The sequence below is a fragment of the Sus scrofa genome, chromosome 15, assembly GCF_054392235.1.
Source record: "Sus scrofa isolate SSC_HxYL_T2T_F1_AM1 chromosome 15, Sscrofa_HxYL_maternal_Yorkshire_Landrace_v2.0, whole genome shotgun sequence".
Taxonomy (NCBI): Eukaryota; Metazoa; Chordata; class Mammalia; order Artiodactyla; family Suidae; genus Sus; species Sus scrofa.
In genome coordinates this window covers 18,748,263-18,773,532 of record NC_139397.1, presented here as the reverse complement: position 1 = coordinate 18,773,532, position 25,270 = coordinate 18,748,263, and positions in this window count along the sequence as shown.

The following is a 25,270-nucleotide window of genomic DNA, read 5'->3' as shown; positions in this document are numbered from 1 at the left end:
ATCTGTGCATTGTTAAGCAAAACCATATGGAGAAGCATGTTTAGAGGGACTAGGGTTATTTATATTCACAATGGAATGTCCAAATTGGGGTCTTAACATAGCATAGGAAATCCTCTTGTGATGCTATGCTTAAAGTCCCATTTGTTCGCATAGATAAGTCAAGAGTCATTTTTACTGAAAAAAAAAAAGGTTATACTCAAATTCAGAAGGCCATGATAAATTGGATCTAAGGGAAAAAAATCTAAACTATTTTGTGACAGCAGCACTTTCCATGTGTTTTATGTTAATATCTCATGCTGGCAAAGTACTCTGTCCTATTTTTTATATGATTTTTAAGAAGAAAAGTGCCCACTTTAAAAAATAAGGCCACTTTAGACTTTATCCCTAAGAAATTGGGTCAGTGATGGAGAATGAAATATTAAAAGCACTTTAAGAGGAAAGGGAGCATAGCTATACAAATTAATATCATGGATCATTTTAATATATATATTATTGGTTACAGTAAATTCACAGACCTTGCAATAAATATATCTGAATAAAGGCACCTAAACCTTACCTAAAATTGTATAGTAGATGTGTTAATAATGTGTTTTTCCAATTATTGGAAAAGATACTGATACCTGCTGACTCAATTTCTTTTCATGAATGGTAATGAGCATATATCACTGATGATAACATGTACTACTTGTATTTTATCTATTTGTACTATCCATATTATCGTAACTACTTTATACAGCACAACTTACAGAGAAAGTGATTGGGAGATACTTCTTCACCTGGTTCTTGCATCATAGAAGGGGAACTCCAGCCACAAAGAGAATTTTTAAGAGTGACTCTCTACCTGGATAGTTTATTCCTTCATTTTCTTCATCTCAAAAGTTTTAAGATTGAGAGTTGAGTAGAAGAGGACTAAAACGTTTTGAGCAATAATCCCCCAAAATATAGGGATTCTCTATCACTCTTGCCTTTCCCATGGTCTTAATTGTTTTCATTAGGGATGATCTCCAATTTTTTTTATTCATTGAAGTCATTCATATCTTTCAAGTTATTTATTCCTTTTTAAAATTGTAATCTACTTCACATAATGTGGCTTTTGTTTGTCTGCCTGTTTTTGGTATACAGAACTGTGCCACCAAACAGGATTATAAATCCTCGCAAGGGACATATCTTAGTCATTTTTGTCTGGGAGTTAAGTGAATCTTGTAAGGAAAGCCACAGAATGGCAGAGAGGAGAGCAAATACTTTGTGAAAGGAGAAGAGTCATATTTTGACTTTGCTTGACCTTTCTTGGATTATTATCTCAATAAGGTAATTTCTGCTGATTCTGTAATGTTTCTTAATACCATTTTATTCCTTGGGAATCCCAGGTTATTAAGGCTGTATGTTACAAAATAAATGTGTTTGGGGTGCAAATTAATTTTTAACTTCCCTTTCTCTCTGTTGTGTGATAACAGTAGTCACCATTTATTGAGCACTTGGTACATATGAAACACATTCAAAGTGCTGGATATAGATTCTCATTTGAGTCTCTCTCTCTCTCAGGAATAGGGAAGTCTTGAACTCCATGCTAAGGAATATTAATTGCATTCTGTTGGTAACATGGACTCACTAAGGTCAAGCTGTGGTTTAAAATAAATTGTTCTGGGGTTTGTGTTAAGTTAGGTTAACATGAGAGATCCCCTCATGGTGCAGCTACTAATGAACCCAACTAGTATCCATGAGGATGTGGTTTCGATCCCTGGCCTTGCTCCATGGGTTAAGGATCCAGCACTGCCGTGAGCAGTGGTGTAGGTCGCAGATGTGGTTCAGATCCCACATTGCGATGGTTGTGGCACAGGCCTGTAGTTACAGCTCTGATTTAACCCCTAGCCTGGGAACCTCCATGTGCCACAAATGTGGCTTAAAAAAAAAAAAAAATTGGGTTAACACAAGGAATGGCTGAAAGAGAGGAATTCATTTAATCCAAATGAAATACAAACAGTGAGAGCTTAGTTTGCTGCAGAACAAAGAAAAGAAGGACTAGACCTTACAGAAATAAATTCTATAGCACTAGCTAGGTAAAAAGAGAGTCAATTTAAAAATAATACCAAAATTTTTGTCTGAATAAATGGCAAAATACATAGTTTGAGAATAAGTATTATATTCATTTGGTAGCTGCTGAACTTAAAATACTAACCAGACACTGGGGACTATCTGACTAGTCATTAGGATTGAATCACTTAGTAGGTGGTAAGGTCGTTTGAGAATAAGGGTTGTGGAAGTGATCTGGGGAGACATGGTCATTGAAATCCAGGGAATGGAAATCCAGGAAATGGATTCAATGGTGACGTATACCAACACACTTTTCCTTTCTTCATGTTATTTTTATGTTATTGTGTAAGGAGAATGTACCAAAACACTAAGATGGGGTCCCTTTCATTTTTTTAAAAACAAAATCTTGCTAGTTTTAATCCAGAAAGAAGGAAATATATAGTCCATGTTTGGATAATAAAAAACAGTCTACATTCCCAATATTTAGGAAAGAAAACCAAAAAGAAGCCAGTCCTATGAACTTCAAAGTTCACGAAAACATATTGAAAATCATGTCTGGAGGCAATAGGAGAAAGCGTGTTAATTGATAATTTGCAGAACTCCCAGCATCAACCCACAAGTGAGGAATACTAGAGAAACAATGTGCCCTTCCACATTAATTGACTTCAATCCTTTGAGCATACTGTCTAATGAATAGATCAGGGTGAAACAGTGGACAGCTGGATATCAGAGAAGCATGTGATACAACTGCATGACATAGGGATTGATTTACAAGATCAAAAACATAGCTTGGGGGAAGAACTCTTGGAATGGATTACAGATTGGCTTGGGTACAGGAAACTAGTGTCAGCCAGAGGGAGGGGACTTAGTGGCAGACAGCTAATAAACCGAGGCCAAGCATTTGTTCTTCCCATGTATGTCCATGAGGGTTGTATGCGGGATTTTTGGAAAATTTAAACTTCTCTTGCCATAGAAATTGAACTGAGATAGGTAAATGAAATGAAATGATTAGGATTGTTCAGCTATAAAGAAAAACCCCAATGGAGGCCCTTCATTACAGCCCAATAGTTGTTTGCCCCAACATCCAAGGAAATTAATACAGAAATTCAGAGTAAGTATTTAGAAACATATTACAGTTTAACAGAGTAGCTTATGTCTATTGAACTTAATAATAAGACTCGTGGAGGTTTTGTTCTATCTTTCAATTTCATTTTTCTTTAATTCAACTTTATAATAATTTATATATATATTTTTAAAAAATGGTCTGTGACAGTTTTGGAAGTTAAAAAAAAAAAAAAAACCTGGTTTTCCAATATAGATAGTTTGAGAATCACTGGCATCAAAGTTCCTCTTTTAGTCAGTCAGCAATTAGGATTGGCGCACTTGGTTTGGACTGAGATAACTGGGTTGAAATTTTAGAGCAAGATAGTTTTCAGGGTAATTCCCATGGACAGCAAAAAAAGACTGATGTATTTTGAGAATCTTAGGAATGAATGAATCTGATTCAGTAGGTCTTGGGCCCAGGAATATCTATTTTTTTTTAAAGCTCTTTGAGCAACTTTTATAATCATAAAGTTTGGAAACATATCAAGAAATCAACAGTGCTCTACGTGGTGTTTTTTTGTTTGTTAAAATCGTGGAAAATTTTTCAAAAATCTTAATCACACAAATAAGATATTTTTTCCTGATTCTTTTTTTCAACAAAAAGTCATGGAAAGTGCAGGCTGTATAAAAAAGCATGTCCTAACAATGGGGTGAGGGGATTATGGTGACCGCCATAAGGCTTACAAAGTAAGAGCCTGGTGGCACTTCCCAGTTGAGTTGCCTCTCATAGCCACCTCTAGAACCTGAGAACACAGGCTCCAATCTACCCTCAAACTTAAGGTCCCATGCAGTAGCACCATACAGTACCTCCCTCTTTTTTTCCTCAGAACTGAACTCCCAGCATTCAACCCACAAGTGAGGAACACTAGAGAAACAATGTGCCCTTCTTTTTCCCCCTTCCAACTTCCCCCTTTCTCCTTCTTTTCCTTTTCCTCTTTATCTCTTCCATTGCCCTTGCCCTTTGATTTTCTTACGCTTATCCCATCTCTTCCCCTTCCTCTTCATCAAGGGCATCAAGGCAATTGACAGATTGATAAAGCAGTAAACTCTTTCCAAAACCAGAATAATTAACTCCTACATATTCCTTTCTTCTTCCTTCCCTGGCAAACTCAACAAAAGTAAACTTCTCACTCTTGTGAAAATCCACATTTGGTACCACAGAATACCAAGATTTAGCCTTAGATCTATGCTTTTGTATAACTGAATTCTCAACTGTCATTGTTACGAGGAGAGAGGATATTTTTTTTTTTCTCTTTAGCTTCTACCAGCCGAGTTCATTTCTTATTACTTCATGATAACCTGAACTGCTTCACACATTTGCTCCTTACCTATATCCACAGCAATGATCAGTCCTACTAATTTGCCTTTATCCCAAGGTTGACATCCTGAGTCTTTCAAATTAAATCTCAAAACTGCTCTAATATGAAGGCATTCATACTATGCAAATATAAGCCCGCAGATTCCTATTTCTTCCTGTTTGATTGTCTACTGCTCTGATTCAAATTACCCTAAAATTTAGCAGCTTAAAACAACAAACATGCATTATCTTTCTTTCACAGTTATCGTGGGTCATAAATCCAGGAGTATCTTATTAGCTGGGTGGTTCTGACTCTGGGGTTCTCATGAGGTTGCAGGCAAGTTGTCACCTGGGGCTGCAATCATGTGAAAGTTTAGGGCTAAAGGATCCCTTCCCAAGACTGTTCAATTGAATGACTGTTGGTTGGAGGCTGCAGTTTATTGCAGACTGTTGATATGTGGCCTTCATACATACCTACATGGACCTTTCATACAGTTGCTTAAGCATCCTCACCAAATTACAGGTAGTTGTCCCCAGAGAAGGAAATTCAAAAATAAAAAATAAAAAAATAAAAAATAAAAACAAGGAGAAACCTTCAGTGTCTTTATGACCAAGTAATGGAAGCTATACAAGCATCACCAGCATCACTTCCACTTTACTTAATTTATTAAGTGTAAGCCACTAAATCCAAAAATACGCAAAGGGAGAGAAATAGACTCTGCCACCTGAAGGGAGAAAGGTCAATAACAGCAAAGAACAAATAACATTTTAGTACATTGACTCCTTCATATCATTAAACTCTGTATCCAAATCACTGACAAGTCCTTTTTTTAAATCTCTTCAAAATTTATTCAAGTCATATGTACCTCTTAAAAATCTCACTTATTTTTTAATAGTTTAACATATCTTTATTTTATGATCGCTTCAACTCTGACATAATTTTTCTTCAGTGAGCCTCTATCAACTTGACTAAAATAATCTCAGTAGTCCCCCTAAGAAACCACAATATTCTGTCCATCCCAGTTTTCTCATTAGTTCACAGTGCTTCACAAATCAATTATATACAGTTGCTTCTTAGAATCAAGCTTTGCCCTTAAACTAAAACTATTTCCCTTTTCTCTCATGCCAACAAAAGAACTGTTAGCCTCTGCTTCTGTAAGTCCCAGCAGAAGCCATGATCAATCAACCTGAAGCTCAGACAAAACAGAGGCAGCATAGGAAGCATTGTTTTAAGTCTAAAGGAGCCTCTCCTGACTGGACTAAATGAAAGGAGGACTATGTCTGGTCTATTGACTGATGATATATGACCAGTATCTGAAACAATGCCTGGTACACAGGGGCTCATAAACAATATTTACTAACCATAGCAACAAATAAAAATGAGTGAGTAGATAAGTGAGCTGAATGAAATATCCTCTGTGGGGTTTACCCTAAAAACCTGTCACTGACAAATATCTTGTCCTCATTCCCCCACACTTTCCAGGCCACAATACTGCAACTTGTCTTTTCTATATGGTCTCCTCTTAAGGCCAATATCTGTTGATTGGTCTTCGTTTATTCATTCTTCATTATCCATTCAAGCTTTAAACAGGTAAATAAAAATCAATTTAAAAATAAATGCTAATAATTTTAAGTGTGATATTCAAGAGGATATATATATATAAAAATTACTGAAAATATTGAACTTGTGGTAAAAGATAGTATAGGTAGTCTGAAAACCAATCATAGCACTGCTACTCATATCACAAACCCACTTGGTCACATAAACTAAATTAGAACTCCTATACCTGTTTCTTTCTACCCAAAAAAATGAGTTTAATTCACTTGATCAACAGTGACTTATCATGTTATTGCATTTATATGTATACATATATGCAAAACTGACATAGTTACTATTATTTCAGGAAATTGAGTTTAGTTGTGTGGCAAGTCACACAAATAAATATGTAATGACAATTTATTTCCCAACCAAATTAAAATTTTGGATTTAAGAACAGCAAAAATATATGATCTGATGAAAAATATAGAGAGAATGTTAACTCCCCCTTACAACTAACATCTGTAGATGAAATAGGTTGACATAAAGTTAAAAAAACATTGCTCAGGGAGTATGTAAAATCATTCAGTGCACACTGAATGGGCATCATCTCTGCTGTCTGTACTCTTGGTGGTAGAGATTCTCACTTGTTTCAGTCTACTGAAAACTAGTTCCATACAACTTCAATTCTTGCTAAAATAACTGGGTATTTGAATAGATATCTTCTATATAACCGAATATTATCTAGAATAACTTGAAAGTAAAAGTTAACTATTCTGTAGCCACAAAAGGAATTAGTAGGATCAAAATCTTGGTTATTGTAGTGGGTGGAGGCCATCAAACCTCATGCATAACCAAAAAGGGTCCTGGCAGGACCTACATTTCACTCTCAAAATGGATGATCTGAGGCAAGTTTAATACAGGAACAGTTACAAGTGGAGGGGGGTGTTAAATAATACAAGGGAGCATACAGTATTCCAAAACTAGGAATAGTGGGACTTCAGGTGCAAGGAGAGAACATGGAGGCAGAGAATAGTATGGAGAGGGCCATCAGACAGAGAGAGGCCTTTGGCTTATGGAAATAGCCAGTCCCCAGCAAAACCAAAGGAAGCCGGGAAAACGAGTTCCCTCAATTTTCTGTTCACTCTCAGAACTCATGCTAGTGTTCCCCATTATTCAAACACAGAAAACAGAAGGGAAAAGAGATGATGACATTCATCCCAGACACTGTCCTGAGGCACAGAGGAGGGAGGAGAAGCATTAAGTTGAGCTGAAGTAGCAAGCAGGAGATACTCAGAAAAAGACAATCATTTTCACTCCTTAAGGTCCACTTTGATCCTTTGTCCAGGCCAGACATTTATCTCCCAAAGCCCCATCAGATATTTATCATGGCTATGTTCCTACCTGAAATCTAAATCATGAGCCATCATCTTTTTTTTTTTTTTTTTTATTCAATGTAGGGTAGCAGGGAAGGAGTAAAAGAGGAGGAAGAGAAGCAATTCATTAACATAAAATAGAAAAATACTACAGATCCTACTTCTAAAGCTGGTCATGAGGTCCATGTTAGTAATCCTAGTGGACTCAATTCATGTTTACCCCATGTCAACATCTCAGTTAGATGAGGCTCTTTAGTGAAATGACCCAAATCATTATTCTGAGGAGAAGGGGGAATATGAGTCCTTAGTTACCTTTTCTTTGTTGGGTTTTCATGGCTTTCCATTGACCAGGACTACTGGGCAAGAAAAGATACTAAGAGATACCCTACTGAGTCCTCTTGGTTCCAGATATAGTTCTCTTTGCCTTTGCTGTGCATGAGCAACCCAATTTACCCCTAGTGATGACACATATATCTCAACCAGAATAGTGACTCCTCCCTCTATCTTCTGACTTAGAAAAATGAAGAGCCAGGCAGCAGACACAGCTTCCACCATAGAACACAGCCATCACTTTGAATTATGGGCCATGTTGGGTAGAATACCATGAGAAGGCAGAAATGTAAGTCAACAAATGTTAAGACTGGCCAAGGTTGCCCAGGCAGAAAAAGCAGAACTATCCATAAAATTTGAGAATATTCCTATGAAAACAAAGCAGTGATTTAGCCATGAAAGGAGGGATCAAATGTAATCAACTGGATACCAGGTAGCCAGATGACTCCTCCAAGAATTGTTAACATATCAAGACTCAACTCTAGGCTCTTCTGATAGGTGTGTACTCAATAGTGGCTGTAGCAAGATGAGCCTTGATGAGGACCATTGTTGAGTTTATAGGGTGTATTTTCTAATTGATAGGTAGTCTTATAGGATTAAATAGATTCAAAGAAAAAGGTAAGGCACTGCCTACTGAGTCTGGCTCAACTTAAGCTTCAAGGAAAACCCAACTTCTCTCTGAAAATACAATACCCAGTAACCTCAAAACTTTCCAAGAAAGGCAATATGGATTCTTTATTCAGTAAAATCAGAGAAAGGAAACAGATGGAGCAGGTAGACCCCTCCCTATGAGAAAGGTGTCTTTCTCTTGCAAATTGTTGAGTTTATAATTTTGTTTTAAAAGAGAGGGTGAATAGAAGATATTGCATATTGGCTTAGTCACAATCCCCCGACCTTCTTTCCAGTATATGTTTCTGCACTACAGATGTTTTCTATTCAAATTATGGATATTAGAGCAGAGATATCGACATCACCTGTGACTGTGTTGGCAGTGACCACCAAATCTACCAGTTCAGAGTCTGCATTTAACAAGATCTCCAGGTAATTCGTACAAGCACCTTGAATTTTGAGAAGTATTGCTCTAGACTCCTTTAGTCTCCTTTGTAGCTAGAGTTCCTCATGTGACCCATGTTCTGCCAAGAAGATACACCTATATGTGCAAGAGTAATATAGAGAGCCATCAAATAACAGGAGCTTTCAAACCTTTCCCTACATCACAGACACAAATTATCGAGACTTACCCCCAGAGCATCTGATGCCATAGGTCTGGAGTAGGCTCTGAGAATTTGCATTTCTAAGCAAGTTACCAGATAATGCCAATGCTTCTGCCAGGGACCACACTTTGAAAACCCCTCTCAAACAGCATAGTGGCAGAAGTGTCTGGTTCTTTGGAGACCAGCAGCAGTAGGAGAAATTGCCCAATGCAACATCTTCGTGATCATGGCAGAGGCATTGTGTTCTAAGGCCAATGGCAACAGCCGCTTTCTTAGCAAGCCAGTTTTCAGTGTGGTTCTGGGCATTGTTCCCAGAAACTCAGCCTAGAGTCTGTACTTTTAGCTCTCCCAATAATTCTGTGAACTCTCATAAACCTTTTGCCAAGTAAACTTGCTAGGTCAGATTCTGTTGCCTATAACTAGGAACACTGGCCAATGGCGTTCTTACATATGCTTAACAAAGGAATTTTAGGGACAGTATTTGTGCTTCTGCCCAGATCACCCTTTAGCCGATTCAGGTTACAATAATAAAATATCACAGACTAAGTGGCTTATAAACAAAATAAATTTCTCTCTCACAGGTCTAGAGGCTGAAAGTCTAATACAAGAGTTCCCGCATAGTTGGGTGAGGGCCCTCTTCTAGGTCAGACATTGTATCCTCCCATGGCAGAGGGGAAAGCAAGAAATATGAGCCCCTTTAATAAAGGCGCTAATCCTATTTATGAGGGATCTGCTCTCATGATCTAATCACCTCATAAAGGTCCCCCCTCTAATAAACTTACCTTGGGGGTTAGGATTTCAACATATGAATTTGGCCGGGGTAGGGGGGAAATACATTCAGACCATAAAACCTGGGTAGGTCATCAGATAGAAGGGACAGGGCTTAGTCAAAAATAAGGAATGTTTGAAAATAGTGTCTCCTGTGTTATGTGTTTTTGGAACTTGATCACAGTAACAGGTGGCTGAATGGGGCATGGGTCTAAGATAGGTGAGGAACACTCAGCATCTGGCAATATCAAGCAGACCTAAACTCAATACCTGAGGCATGTGTAGACCTGCATTATATAAACCCAAACATAGTGATTGACAAAGATAAAATTTTTAATATCCATTGAGAAGTAATCTATTAGGTATCTAAACCATATCATGAAGCAGCAATAAAAGGCCTAACTTCCAATCATGCATAAACAAACATTTAAAGTAATTGTTTACATGAAGTTATGAGAAGAAATTTTCTACTACTAGTAAGTACGCGGCCTTCAGTAACCGTTGGATGGAAAGAAGGGAAAAAAGAAGGGAGGTAGAGAAGGAAGGAAAGGAGGAAAGAAGGAAGCAAGAAAGAAGAAAGGGAGGGAGGGTTGGAAGGGAGGGAGGAAGGAAAGAAAGAAGGAAGGAAGGAAGGAAAATTTACAACAGGTACTGTGAATAGTACTGCGATGAACATAGGGAACATAGGGGTACAGGTATTTTTTGAATGAATGTTTTGTCGAGACACATGCCCAGGAGTGGGATTGCTGGATCATATGGTAGTTCTATATTTAGTTTTCTGAGTAACCTCCATACTGTTTTCTATAGTGGTTGTACCAATTTACATTCCCACCAACAGTAAAGAAGGGTTCCTTTTTCTCCATACCCTCTCTAGTATTTGTTGTTTGTTGACTTCTTAATGATGGCCATTCTGACCAGTGTGAGGTGGTACCTCACTGTAGTTTTGTTTTGCATTTCTCTAGTAATTAATGATGCTGAGGATTTTTTCATGTGGCTGCTGTCTAACTGTATATCTTCTTTGGAGAAATGTCTGTTTAGGTCTTCCACCTATTTTTCCACTGGGTTGTTTTTGTTGTTGTTGTTATTGAGTTATATGAGTTTTTGGTATATTTTGGAGAGGCCCTTGTTTGTTACATTATTTGCAAAGATTTTCTCACATTCTATGGGTTATCTTTTCATTTTTTTAATAGTTTCCTTTGCTGTGCAAAAGCTTTTGAGTTTAATTATGTCCCTTTAGTTTATTTTTGTTTTTTATTGACCTTATTCTAGGAGATGGATCAAACAAGATGTTGCTGTGATTTATGTCAAAGGGCATTCTGCCTATGTTTTCCTCTAAGAGTTTTATAGTATCTGGCCTTATATTTAGGTCTTTAATCCATTTTGAGTTTGTTTTTGTGCATGATGTTAGAGAGTGTTATCCATCAGTAGATGAATGGATTAAGATATGGTACATATATACAATGGAATACTATCCAGCAATAAAAAATGACAAAGTAATGAAATTTGTAGCAACATGGATACAACTAGAGATTTTCATACTAAGTGAAATATATCAGAAAAAAGAAAGATAAATACCATATAACTTATACATAGAATCTAAAATATGGCACAAATAATCCTATCTATAAAGCAGAAACAGATCACAGCCATGGAAAACAGAGTCATGGTTGCTAAGTGGGAGGGGGAGGGAGTGGGGTTGATGGGGAGTTTTAGGTTAGTAGATGTAAACTCTTCCATTTGGAGTTGATAAACAATGGGGTCCTACTGTACAGCACAGGGAATTTTGCCCAGTCACTTGGGTTGGAACATGATGGAAGACAGTATGAAAAAAAAAAGAATGTACCTATATGTATGACTGGGTCACTTTGCTGTATAACAGAAATTGAAGAAACACTGTAAATCAACCATAATTTAATAAAAAACATGTAAAGATTGGCTAAAAAAATTTACAGTGGGTTTTCTGCATTCTCATAGAAGTCCTGAAAGGTCCAGCTGGAATCAGTTGGACTACCAAATATTTTCTCATGTGCCAAATAATTTCCAAAGTGTAATACAATGCCAGTAGACAAGGAAGATTCTGGCAGTCATTGGAAGAGTAAGTTGCTGAAAATATAGATCGTAAAATTTCAATCTGAAAGGGGATGGTACTCTCTCCTAAAATAAGTATTGAGGGGGGAGTTCCCATCATGGCTTAGCACAAATGAATCTGACTAGCATTTATGAGGACGCAGGTTCAATTCCTGGCCTTGCTCAGTGGGTTAAGGATCTGGTGTTGCCATGAGCTGTGGTGTAGGTCACAGACGTGGCTTGGATCCCATGTTGCTGTGGCTGTGGTGTAGGCCAGCAGCTACAGCTCCAATTCAACCCCTAGCCTGGGAACCTCCATATGCTGCAGATTCAGGCCTAAAAAGAAAAAAAAAGTATGGAGGATCCCCATGTTCCACACATCCTGTGACTGGATTATTGCCCTTGGTTGAAGTCAGCAACGGGCAAATCACTATGGAGGAATAGATGCCCTCTTTCCAAAAATACGGCATCCTGGTATACATTCATGATTAACAATCAGTCCCAAGGAGAATCAGAGAAGGGGGAATCTTGATGTTGACTAGATTTTAATCTGAAATCTCTGAGAAACCACTAAAGCCATAACTAAATGATGTTTTCTGCTTCAGACTGAAAATAGGGCTGAAATTAAAATCAAATCTAGTTATAGAAAAGAAAGTAATATTTTTGCATCTCTATGGCTCATGCAGTTATTACATTTCTACACAAGCATATACTGACCCTCTTCAATAAAATTATTAGCCTCCAAAACTCCCTGCACCAGCAGAATTCACATTTCCAGGAAAAAAAATAAGCCTTTAAAGGAGAAATATGTTTGGGCCATGAAGGTTGAACAAAGCTATAAAAGTTATAGACTTTTTTGTTCTTGAAAGCCAAACAATTAAGATGGCTTACTGAATTCTCTTCCTAGCATTTTCAACAACATAACTATATGTTTATTTTGCTTTGCGACAGATAATACACCTATCCCCCACCCAGTACATACGGTACTCTACAAAACACTACATGCCTTTCTGGGTAGATGGATGACTCCTTGAGTCCGGCCTCCCAAGTCCCATGGTAACCCCAAATACATATAGTAACGTGGCTAGAAAAAAGCCCTAAGCAACTTTTATTTAATCAACTAGGCATACCACCTAGGCACTCCTCGGGCCTTCATTCTACCCACTCACAGAACTTTAGTTCTGCATCTGACAATTCTGTGCTAGCACACATGCTCCTCTCCTCCCCCAGCCAATGGGATGCAGTTCTACCTTTGCCTCAGCCACCTTAACTTCTCCAAAAGCTGCATTTTAAAATTCTCTCTCCTGCTCTGCCACCTGCTTTACCTCTTCCTTTTCTCTTTTTCAAATTTCCAACTTCTTACTGCCTCTTTTTCAAACTATCCCCAACAGGTGTGCATCTAATCAAGGTAAGATTCTCCTGGTTGTGGAAAAGTGTACAAAAGTAAATTTGCATATGTACAATTTCATGAAAGGGAAATTGCATTTGGTAAGGGTTTTTTGCAAAGGCAATTATGTGTGAAAACTGCTAGAGTTGTTCTGTGGACAATGTGCTGCAGAAGTATGTGAAATAACTTCAAAACTTAAAAACCAGGCAGCTGGAGTCAAGAGGGATTCATTGTAGTAGAAACCTGTGCCAGGAGAATTCACATTTCCAAATAATATGTCTTTGAGGAGTAAATGAGATTGGACAAGCAAGAGTTTGTGTGAAATTTTGAAAGTTATTATAACTAACTTTCAGTAGAAACTGGCTCTGTGCTATAAATCTGCTGATAAGAAAACCACAGTCAGATTAACATGTTTCATCTATTGATCCATTTATTCAACAAATACTACTAAAAACCTAATATATTCTTACATCTGTGTTGAGCACTGGGAACACAAAGGCAAGCGAATAGACACTCTGACACTGTCCTCCTGATCCTTGGAGTCTAGTTCCCCATGCAATGGTTGACTTTTGCCGACAGAAGCAGCAGCCTCCCAAAAAGAGAAAAAAAAAAAAAAAGAGAAAAAAAAAAAGAAAAAAAAAAAAAACCACTATATCTTTCCTCAATTTTCTATACTTTTGAACATAATCAAGTTTAAAATGCAATCCAAGTTTTTGTTCTCACGAACATTTAACATTTCAAAAGTTGTTCCACAGCTTTTGTTGATGTTTTAAAATGCAATCTTTAGTATGTGTGAGTCCCTCTTTAAGAAAGTTTGGTACTAGGGAAATATCCTTAGACTGCATTCTTTCCATCAATAAAATCTAAATCCACTGCTATAATAGGAAAGTCACAATCCTACCATTTCTGTAGAGTTCATGATCTACTCCAAACATTATGTGCAGGAAAACATTTTCAGTTTTCATTGGAACTGGTTCATTCATTGATTCATGCAAGCAGGAAGGAATGCGTTTCAACAAACATTTGATGAGAAATTACTACAGGCCTGCCACTGAACTGAGCCATAAGGATATATGATAAGACATGAGCCCTGCCAAAAAATTACTAGACTACCAATACAACTAATAACAATAATTCAGTATCAGTAAATGAATTAGTTTTGGATACAGGATTGACCAGTTCTGCCGAAGTAAATTGATCAAGACTTTGCAGAGGAGGAGATATCTGATATAGGTCTGAATAAGTGCATAGCATTTTGCCCTAAATTGTAATTTGTCTTTGAAACAGGATTCTATGGAATGTGTAACTCCCACATTATGAAGCATTGTGTTTGCTTATTAGCAGTTTATTTAGTTCTACATTTCCGTTGACCTAAGCACCCCACCAGCAATAACACGTTCTTAAATTTGACTAGCCTATTTTGAAGTATATTTTGAACCACTCCAATTTTTCCTAAAGAATGAGCAATCTGCAGATGTACTGGTTGAGCGAACTGTTCTGATAAACACTATGCTGTCAGGGGGTTTGTGTGAAGTTAACCAGGTCAAATCTTACAATGCTATCTTGAGGAGCCCAGAGTGTTAGTGGTGTTTTCTGGTAGGTGGCATTTTTGAAAAAAAAAAAAAAAAGACATGAAGGTCTAGCCAACAATTCTTTCATTAATAATGTTAGTATAGGGAGTTCCTGTTATGGCTCCAGGTTAAGAATTCGACTAGTATCCATGAGGATGTGGGTTCAATCCCTTGCCTAGCTCAGTGGGTTAAGGATCTGTGTTGACTTGAGCTGTGGTATAGGTCACAGATGCAGCTCAGATCTGCTGTTGCTTTAGCTGTATGTAGGCTGGCAGCTACAGCTCCAATTTGATCCCTAGCCTGGGAACTTCCATATGCCACAGGTGCAGCCCTAAAAGGAAAAGAAAGAAGGAAAAGAAGGAAAGAAGGAAAGAAAGAAAGAAGGAAAGAAGGAAGGAAGGAAGGAAAGAAAGGAAGAAAGAAAGAAAGAAAGAAAGAAAGAAAGAAAGAAAGAAAGAAAGAAAGAAAGAAAGAAAGAAAGGAGTATAACAGTTTAATATTGCTCTAACTCTTCTAAGGAATGATTCACAGTTCTAGTTAACATTTGAAACAAAGAATTCAATCTTAATTCAAATACTTAACATATAACAATGACAACTTTGCTTCAAAATTAAGTTCATTGAAGAACAATGGAGTATTTCACTTTGGAGGGATAAAGTGAGAAATTCTAAGCTTTGGGGCTGCTAGAGGGATAGTTTCTCTGGGGAAAATTAACCCTGGAGAATTGGCTTTTCCTTTCTCACAATATGATTTCACAGGTAGGCTGCATCTGGCAGATAGATAGGTAAGTACTCCAAATGACCTGAGCAGTGGGGGATGGCTAGAACAGAAAAATCCTAAAATAATGGCAAATGAGCTTCTCCCCCAAAAAAGTGGTAGTGTCCTCACCCTAGTCAGGTGGGTCACTGGGGTGAATCAGTGATGACACTGGGTCATCATCATGGGAACACAAAGTCCACTGAAGCTTCTCCTCCCGTCAAAGGGCAACATGCCTGTTTACCTCCTTTGTCTGTGTATCATAAGTTGTGCCTTTACCTACAACAAAGGGCTTACATTCTTTTCTTCTGTTCATTTACATTTCTTCTTGGGCCACCATCAGCCTGTGACAACTGTACAGGCTATTATCTGGTATGTAAACAAATACAACTGATTTTGATTTTAAAAGGTTCCACACCATTAGTTTCCAATGTAGTCACTCTCAAAATGTCTAAAATACATATGTACACACTCCTTCCCAAAGGGCAAAAATCTTCAACACTGAAAATAATGTCCTATGGGCAATCACTGCCAGAATCTTAGAGAAATGCAAATTACATTTAAGTAAAATAGCCTTGAGTTGAGAAACCCTACTCCAACTTTATCTTATAAAAAGAAACCACCCGTAAAAAAGAAGAAAATAAATTATATCTTGCTTTTTGGCAACATTATTGTAAGTTTGACCCAGTTTAAGAGCTGAAAACAATAAAATAAACACACGGAACTAACATCTATTATTGTCCTATCTTGAATGACAAGAGTGTTGTCTTCTGTAACACACCCTTGTACCCTACAACCTTTCTAAATCCTTTTCATGGACGGCCACTCATGGGAAATAATTGGGAAGAAAGAAGGGGGGGTGTTAATGCACACTGTACCACAGAAAGTCTGACCCCTCCAAGAGTAAGAGTTGTATTATACACAGACAAAAAAGAACTCTGAAAAAAGGATATGCTGAAAATAAAATGTTTAATTTCCTCTAATGGTCAAGACGCTAGGGAAGGTAGTCTACCTAATGAAGAGTGAAGGATTTGGGTAAATGACCAATAATTCCTGCCGCACGTACAGCTCTACCACATTTATTCCAGACCGTGATTTGAATTTGCTCAGGAGCAGGGGAACTGACCTATCTTCCCTCTATAGACCTATGAAGAAAGTGGCCCATCGTTCCAGACTATGGTGAAAGGAACTAGCACTGTGACCACTTGGGATACCCAGATTAAAGACTGAGTTTCAAGATTAAAATTTTAGAGCAGTGTTCTCAATCCAATTAGACCCAGAGCCCTCTTTCGATGACAAATATTTTGTAGAATCTCCTTTTTTGCTCTGAAATTGAATTCATGTGTGATATAAACTATTTTACACAAATAATTTCCAAAAATATTACTAGACTACTTTAATTGTAATATAAAGTAAAAAGAATAGAAAGGTAATTTATAATAAAATGATATGTATTTCTAAGTGAAAATGGTCAGGTAAAACAACAAGGAGCCATATGAAGCAGTCAGATGTTAGTATCTATACTTAGAATCAGCATGAATGTGACAACAACAAATGGATTCAGGTACAGGTGTGTTGCATTGGCAACACATACACCACAAATGGCGTTGCCATTGGTGACGTGATTTTCTGAAATGGTGAGCAAGTCTTGACAGAGTTGTAACAAAACAAATTACAGTCTTTTCTCAGTTTACAATGTAGTTGCATTCCTAGAAATTTCAGGGTTAATAAAACCATGGTAAACCACTTTGCATTTATGTGTAAAATGGAACTAGATTTTAGGTCCAAATAATTATAAGCAGATTTCTTTCACCTACATGAATATCTGGCAGGACATGTGAAAGTTATATAGGATGCAGAACTGTGCTCAGTTCAGGGGCTATCCTACGCACTGCAAATCTTAAATTGTTCACCGCCCCCCACACACTACCAAACATCACAACAAGCAAAGATGCAACCATAAATTTAAAAATGTCTAAGGGTGTGGTACCTTCCTGTTAAGAACTACTAAGAAAAGAGGCAAGTGAGGTTAGTATGCAGAAAGCAGAGGAAAGGCGGTGGGAAATAAGTCAGAATGATAGGGAGGGGCAAGATTATGACACTTTTTGTTTTCAAGTGTAGTGGGAAACATCAGAGATGTTAAGATTTGATCTATGATTTTAAAGTATTACTTCCTTTACTGTGTAGAGAGTGTATTATACAGGTACAAGAGTGGAGGGGATGTACAGACCAACTAGGAAGCCACTGCAAGTAAATTTGGGATGGTAATGTCTTGTGCTAGGATGATAAAGATGGATACGGGGAAACTCATGTATTTAGGACTTATTTTTGAAATGAAGGCAAGAGAACTTACTAATAAAGTTAGATGTGGAAGGTGAGAAAAAGAGAAATCAAGGATGATTCCTAGATCTTTCGGCAACTAGAGAAATGATGGGAATTTTCTGAAATGGAACACATGAGGGGATGAAGAGGTTTTGGTTAGAAAACATGAATTTGGGGTTTTTTTAATACTAATTGAGATGCCTACTAGATATCCAAGTGACAGTGTCAAATAGGCAGGTATATATATTGGTCTGGAGTGCAGTTAAATAGTAAAGGTAATTAAAGAGAATTTATGGGTCAATAAAACCAGCACAATCACAGGTGGCACCACTAGTTCAAGTCAGTGTTATCTCTCACATGGATTTAGTCAGTAGCCATCTGACTAGCGAATATGCGTCCACCCTTCGTATTCCACAATCATTCTTCACAAAACACTAAGACTTATTTCTAGAACACAAAACTGATCATGTAACTTCCTTGTTCAGATACCTTGAATGTTACCCTTAAGATAAAGACAGAATCTTTTAAATTCCCAATTTGCATCCTGACAACTTCTCCAACCTCATCTTATGCTGTTCAGTTTCCCATGCTGTCATCACAGTAGATTTCTTTGGCTCCCTTCAATGTGCCCTATTTTCCCCTGCCACACGGCCTTTGCACAGGCTACATTCTTTGGAAATCATTTCTCCCTCCCAGCTAACTGACCTTTAAGTCTCACCTTAAATGTTATTCCATCAACAAGTCACTATTATAATCCATCCCCTTACCTATGCTCTAAAGTAGGTAATGTTTGTTCATCCCGTAGCATTCTGTATTACTTTCTAAGACCTACAACTCTTAATTTAGTCTCTTCACAAACTAGACTGCAAACTCAATGAGGACAGAGACTGTATTCCCAGCCTCTAACAGTATAGGAACTTAATATTTGAATGAATGAATGAATTAATTAAAACCCCCACTGCTTCATCCCACAATGAAACTGAGATCCCAGAAATGCTATGTGTAGAAAACTGAGAGTATATTATATATAATATATGCTTAAAACTGCTTTTAAAAATTATAACAAGTCACAATAAAAAAAAAAAAAAAAGACGGGAAAGGAGTATTGTGAAATGTTAAGGATGGCTTTCTCACATTGTACCAGGGGCTAGAGGAGTGAGAAACAGGTTTTCCATTTTCTACATTTTAAAAACAATCTGAAAGGATCACATAATGCATTTATGTTGGAAACATTTTTAATGACAGAGAGTTATCCATTGCTCAGATTCACGAAGAAAAATGTGCACTTAAGTAAGAATTTCAGAGCTTAATTCTTAAAACTCCAGGCTGACATTCTCAGAGAGATTATCTAACTCTGGTTTTTGAACATTGTTGGCATTTTAATTTTTTTATTTTCAGCTGATGTCTTAAGTGGAAATCTGATACATAAAACAATTGCAAAACAGAATTTTCTGGTTGAAACAGGATGGGAAACGAAGGCAATTCACTGAGACACTGCAACTTCCCCAAGCCACCCTCCCAGAGCAGCCTGGAGGTGTGTCCACAGAACCTAGCGCTACAGAGAATACAGTTTGAAACCCAGGAATCTCACTCAGACATGCAAGGACAACAAACTCAAGCCCAATAATCTAAAAAGTGAAACACAAAACTGTTCAGTATGCCTCAAATACTGAAGAGATTGTGGGTTCGCATTTTTAAAATATATAAACTGGTTCAAAAATATCTAATGGGGAGTTCCCATTGTGGCGCAGTGGTTAACGAATCCGACTAGGAACCATGAGGTTGCGGGTTCGGTCCCTGCCCTTGCTCAGTGGGTTGAGGATCCGGCGTTGCCGTGAGCTGTGGTGTAGGTTGCAGACGCGGCTCGGATCCCATGTTGCTGTGGCTCTGGCATAGGCCGGTGGCTACAGCTCCGATTCAACCCCTAGCCTGAGAACCTCCATATGCCACGGGAGCAGCCCAAGAAATAGCAAAAAGACAAAAAAAAAAAAAAAAAAAAAAAAAAAAACGAATGGATAGGAACTGCTGATAGCAGGAAAAGTAATTTATCTATATTTTGAGGTTACTTTAAATTTCTCTCTCTCTTTCATTCTCTTCTCTTCCTTTCACTTCTAGAACAATTCAGTTTTAAAGCCATGAAGTGGGATTGAGTATAGTAAATGTCCTCACCAGGATGGAGAAGATATAACCTAGAACAGGGTGTAAAAGCCCAAGTAGGTGAGAATGTCAACCATTCAGGTGACAGCAGCAGCAGTGGTCTGGCATCAGGAATCAGAGCTCAGTAGAATAAGAAGAACGTCTTCATTTGGGGCGGCAGGAGGAACGTCAAAGCCCAGGCGGAGTGAGAGATGATAAATAGATAGTTAATAGATAGAGGTATACAGATATGAACATACAAAAATATATAGAAATGCACATAAATGAGAGAGCAAGTGAACCGTGACATCCCAAAAGCAATGTACCCACAGAAACTGCTTTCTAAATACCATTCACTCCTAAATGGAACTAGGCTCCTTAAAGAAATGGCCAGTTCCAAGACTAAGGAAAAAAGTTCCCAATCAGTTTGTAACATCTTTTTGTACCAGAAAGCAAGAAAGCAAGACAGTGTTATAAACAAACAGTGACATGTTAAAAAAAGACACAGAAGCCAGCTAGAGGGGCTCCCACTGGACAAATATGGGACAATTCAAACATCAAAATAAATAATAGCAATATACAAATTATAAACAGTTTAAGATAAAACAAAAAATTCATACTGTTACAGTAAAAGTTTGAATAAGCTGAAAGTGTGATGAGGAAACAAGCGAATAAATAGAAAGCCTTATGAGTGATAGAATATTTACATACTTACAAAGTATCTCCCCAGCAAATAACTGTAAACTACAAAGGGGAGAAGCATAACATTATTATAAAGAAGTCTGGCAGATAAAGTTTTTATCAAAAGGTCAAAGTGATAGCATCAGTAGCAGGGCAAATGAAAATTTTACATACTTAATAAGATACAGTGAAAAAACACAGCATCACTGATGTAACATTCCTGCCAAACATGCATAACTTGAATCCATCCATGAGCATTGGATAAACTCAGATTGAGGGACATTATACAAAATAAATTGCCTATAATCTTCAGAACTGTCAAGGTCATGGACATCAAGGAAAGATGAAGCAAAATTTCAGACTGAAGGGGACTAAAGATTCATGACAACTAAAAGCAAGATGTGATTCTAAACTAGTTTATTTTGCTATAAAAAAGACATTACTAGGAAAAATTGTAAAATTTAAATGGGGTCTAAGGATTATATGATAGTCATATGTAAATCTTAATTTTCTTAATTTAATGATTTTATTGTAGTTATTATAGGAAAATATCCTGATGGTAGAAAATACACACAAAAGTATTCAGAGTTGAAGGGGCATGAGATCAACAACTTAACACTTGACTGCTATAGGAAAACCAAAGTTCTTCAAATGGTACTTGAAACTTTTCTGTAAGTTTGAGATTGATTCAAAACTTAAAAATTATAACAGAAAAACATGTCTAGGGATGACTTTTTATTTAGGAATACCTTGTAAACCAAATCTTAATCTTATGTGATGGTAAGGCTTTCTCCTCTATTTCTCTTGCTCTAAACCTGAATGAGGTGCTTAATTCTCCCAATTGCTCAGTTCAGTCTCTCAATATAGAATGTTTGTCCCTTGACATGGAGAATATAAGAAACATTATTTTCCATTTTAAAAATTCTCTAGTCCATTTTACAGGTGTCAAAAGTTTGCATCATTGCCTCCTGACCTGCCATCTAGAGACTGAGTTTAGGCCTGTTTTTCCCTAGCTACCTTGACTAAGTCCTTGGCATTCAGTTAGTCTTTCATTTTTTAACTTAGTCCACAAGAGATAAATGTGTGTGTGTGTGTGTGTGTGTGTGTGTGTGTGTGTGTGTGTAATGCTTACCAACTCTATGCCAGGCAATATCCTAGATACAGGATAAAGATATGAACCCCCAGTATTGAAACTGACAGGGATGGTAATCTTCGGGGAAATGCTCACTTTCAAGGTGACAAATGCACACGTACACGCATGCACACACACACACGTACACACACACACATAAGAAGGGGGAAGGTGATAAAGAAAAAGCTTATTGATTATTCCTCTCTGATGCCATTCTTATTGGAATGGACAGTACAGTTCTGGAAATAAATGACCAGTACCTGAGCCTATTAAACTGATATGACTCATTTCTAAAATATCCCATTTGGCCTACAATGCTTCTGAATCAATTCTGTTAAAAATATCGTTAACACTTGCTTACATCATTTTCATAATGAGAAGGGACTAAATTAAAAAAGCTGGGATCAAGCAGTCTGTCTCAAGGCCTGGATTTAGTGCTATTTTATGCCCCAGGATTTCTAGCTCTTATCACAACCTCCTCTCTGACACCAGTGAATGGGTAGGAGGGGTTGTCACCTTAAGGCTCCTTAAAGTGTCCCAAGCTAATTCGTAATGACTTGTCTAGTCCTTAAATGTTGTCATTTGTAAGCAACATGTCCATACTTATGAATGACTGACAGACATACACACCCTGCCTCAGACTGAGAGTCTAAAGAATTGTGGGGAATGATTTCTAGTGCAGATTCATGCATCTGGTTCCACTTCTCAAAATAATTCCACAACCAATGTCTTCTAGATCTATTGACTCACTGGGCATTATAATTTTAATTAAAAATTAAATTTAAAATTTATTTTTATTTACTTCACTTACTTTACTTCTTCCTTCCTTTTTTTCTTTCCTTCTTCCTTCCTTTCTTTATCTTTTAAGTGCCACACCTGCACTTAAAAGTTCCCAGGCTAGGGGTAGAATTGGAGCTGCAGCTGCCAGCCTACACCACAGCCACAGCAACACCAGATCTGAGCTTCATCTGGGACCTACACCTCAGCTCACTGGCAATACCAGATTCCTAACCCACTGAACAGGGCCAGGGATTGAACCTGTATCCTCATGGCTACTATTTGCGTTTGTTACTGTAAGCCACAATGGGAACTCCTAAGTTTTATTTTTAAAATTACCACAAAACTTTAAATTACAAGATCCAGACAATCTTGTCTAGATAAACTATACAATTATCCCACCCAAATCTCACTTCTTTCTGATGCCCACAGTACCACTGCTGTATTTAGACAATACCTCTTAAGTGGTAGGCTCCCAGTTTGACAGGGCTAACCAAATGGTCCTCTTTTCCAAACTTTTTCTTTGTGTGTGTATATTAAATGTCTGGCTCCTATAACCTAATCTACTTTAAAACTCAGTCACCCAAACTTGATCCTTGCCTGCTCACTCTGCTATAATACATCATCTGCAAAACTGACCATGTATGTTCTAGCCTCTAATCAAATAGGCTAGGAAATGATAGAAAATCCTGTTCTTGGCACCTTCAAAATATTGCAAAGCCCTCTCCTTATTAATACCTCATGTATTAATGCAGCTATCCCTACATATGGTGAAAGTGGATGTATTATTAGGACCCATAGAACCAAAGGAGAAGGAAACACAGATTGCTGTTAATTCTCATGGTCTCCAGATTCCATAATTAATACATCACATCGTATTGCACTGTGAATGGAGTTTGGGGAGAGAGAATATTTTAACATAGATGTAGAGAAAGAGAGAACTTATGTTCAAATAAAACTTCAGAAGAAAAACTCAACAATGAACAAGTTTATTCCACTGCCTTCAGGTTAGTGTATCATCACCACCCAACACTAAGAAGCCCATGAAGTTATGTATCCCCAACCCCCCATTTTCAGAGACTGTATTGTGTTTGACTCTCTCAGAATGTTAGAAAATTGTTAGATATTTGCACAGTATTTTTAAAAATGTGGAGTCCCCATTGCAGTGCAGCAGAAATGAATCCAACTATTATCCATGAGGATGTGGGTTTGATCTCTGGCCTTGCTCAGAGGGTTGGGTATCCAGCACTGCCATGAGCTGTGGTGTAGGCTGCAGATGCAGCACACATCCTGAGTTGCTGTGACTGTGGCATAGGCCAGCAGGTATAGCTATTATTTGACCCCTAGCCAGGGAACTTCCATATGCCATGTGTGCAGCCCTAAAAAAATAAAATTATTGAAGTATAGTTGGCTTAAAACGTTGTGCTAGTTTCAGGTATATAGCAAAGTGAACCAGTTATACATATATCCATTCCTTTTTCAGATTCTTTCCCACAGAGATTATTACAGAGTATTGGGTAGATTTCCCTGTGCTTACAGTAGGCCCTTATTACTTAACTATTCTTATATATAGATGGTAGCGTGTAGTATTTCTTGATTACACTCAGTGTGCTGCTTCCCCAGTAGACTCTGAATTCTCCAAGGACAGAAAATAGGTCTGTCTGCTTTCTCATTTACCCCTGCACACGACTAGTGTCTAGAACAGCCTAGGGTAACACTCAATAAATACTTTTTGAGTGATTGACTGAATTTAAAAACAAAAGCCCATAAAGGGTATAGATTAAGCTTAGAAATCTAGAAAAGCCTAGAAATCTAGAAATTCATCTGTGTGCCCAACAAAAATAATCTATTTTACCATTTTAATTGAATGCTCCTGTTTTTCTAAAAATCAAAAGCAAATGGTGAAACTCTTCTCCTTAAAAAAAAAAATGTATGCATTTGGAAATGCCAATTATGAGCTGGGTACAGATGCCTGCAATCCAAGCAGGGAGCTAAGTCAAGTCTGGTTACAGATTTTGTAAATGTTCATGTAACTCAGGTTCACCACTCCTAGTATGTGTCTTTCAAAGGTCTCTTAATACTGAGAGACTGTTGAGCTCTTTCTACTTGACAGGTGTTGACTCCAATTTCTGCCTCTTTATCTCTAAAAGACTGCCAAAAGCCCCAAACAGCCAATCAGAAACTTTCTGGTTTATTTCTTAAACTCTTCCTCTTTTCAGCTTAAAAATTTCTCTCTCTCTCCCTCCCTCTCTCTCTTTCTCTTTCTCTCTTTCTCTCTCTCTCTCTCACACACACACACACGAGAAAATGTTTAAAGTTTGCATTTATTTCTCCATACCTCTCATCTGCCCTCTCCCTGGAATCTTGGTCCCTCAAATCCTGGAAAGCCTTCATAACCCTGTACCTCAATTTTTATCCCTCTTGCACTGTGACATGAGAATTTCTGCTGTGTTCTCTCTTTGCTATAGCCCTCCTCTGGATTCTTAACCTCCCTTCACAAGCCACAAAGTGGTAAATGTCCCTAGGAGGAAAACAACTCACAACATATCAGCTCATCTCTCAGTAATTAACTTCTTTTCAGCAACTTGGCCCCTTAGTCATTTCAGCTGTTCTCTAAATTCTTCATACGCATCATTTCTATATTTTGTCCAACTCTTCTGTGATTCTCGGTGGGAGGGCTGTTCTGCCATAAGCACATCATGCACGTTGGGGTCTTTTTTGATTTGCTTTTGATCTGAACACTCATAATGAGAGGATCCATGAGAAGATCAAGATTTCCTACAT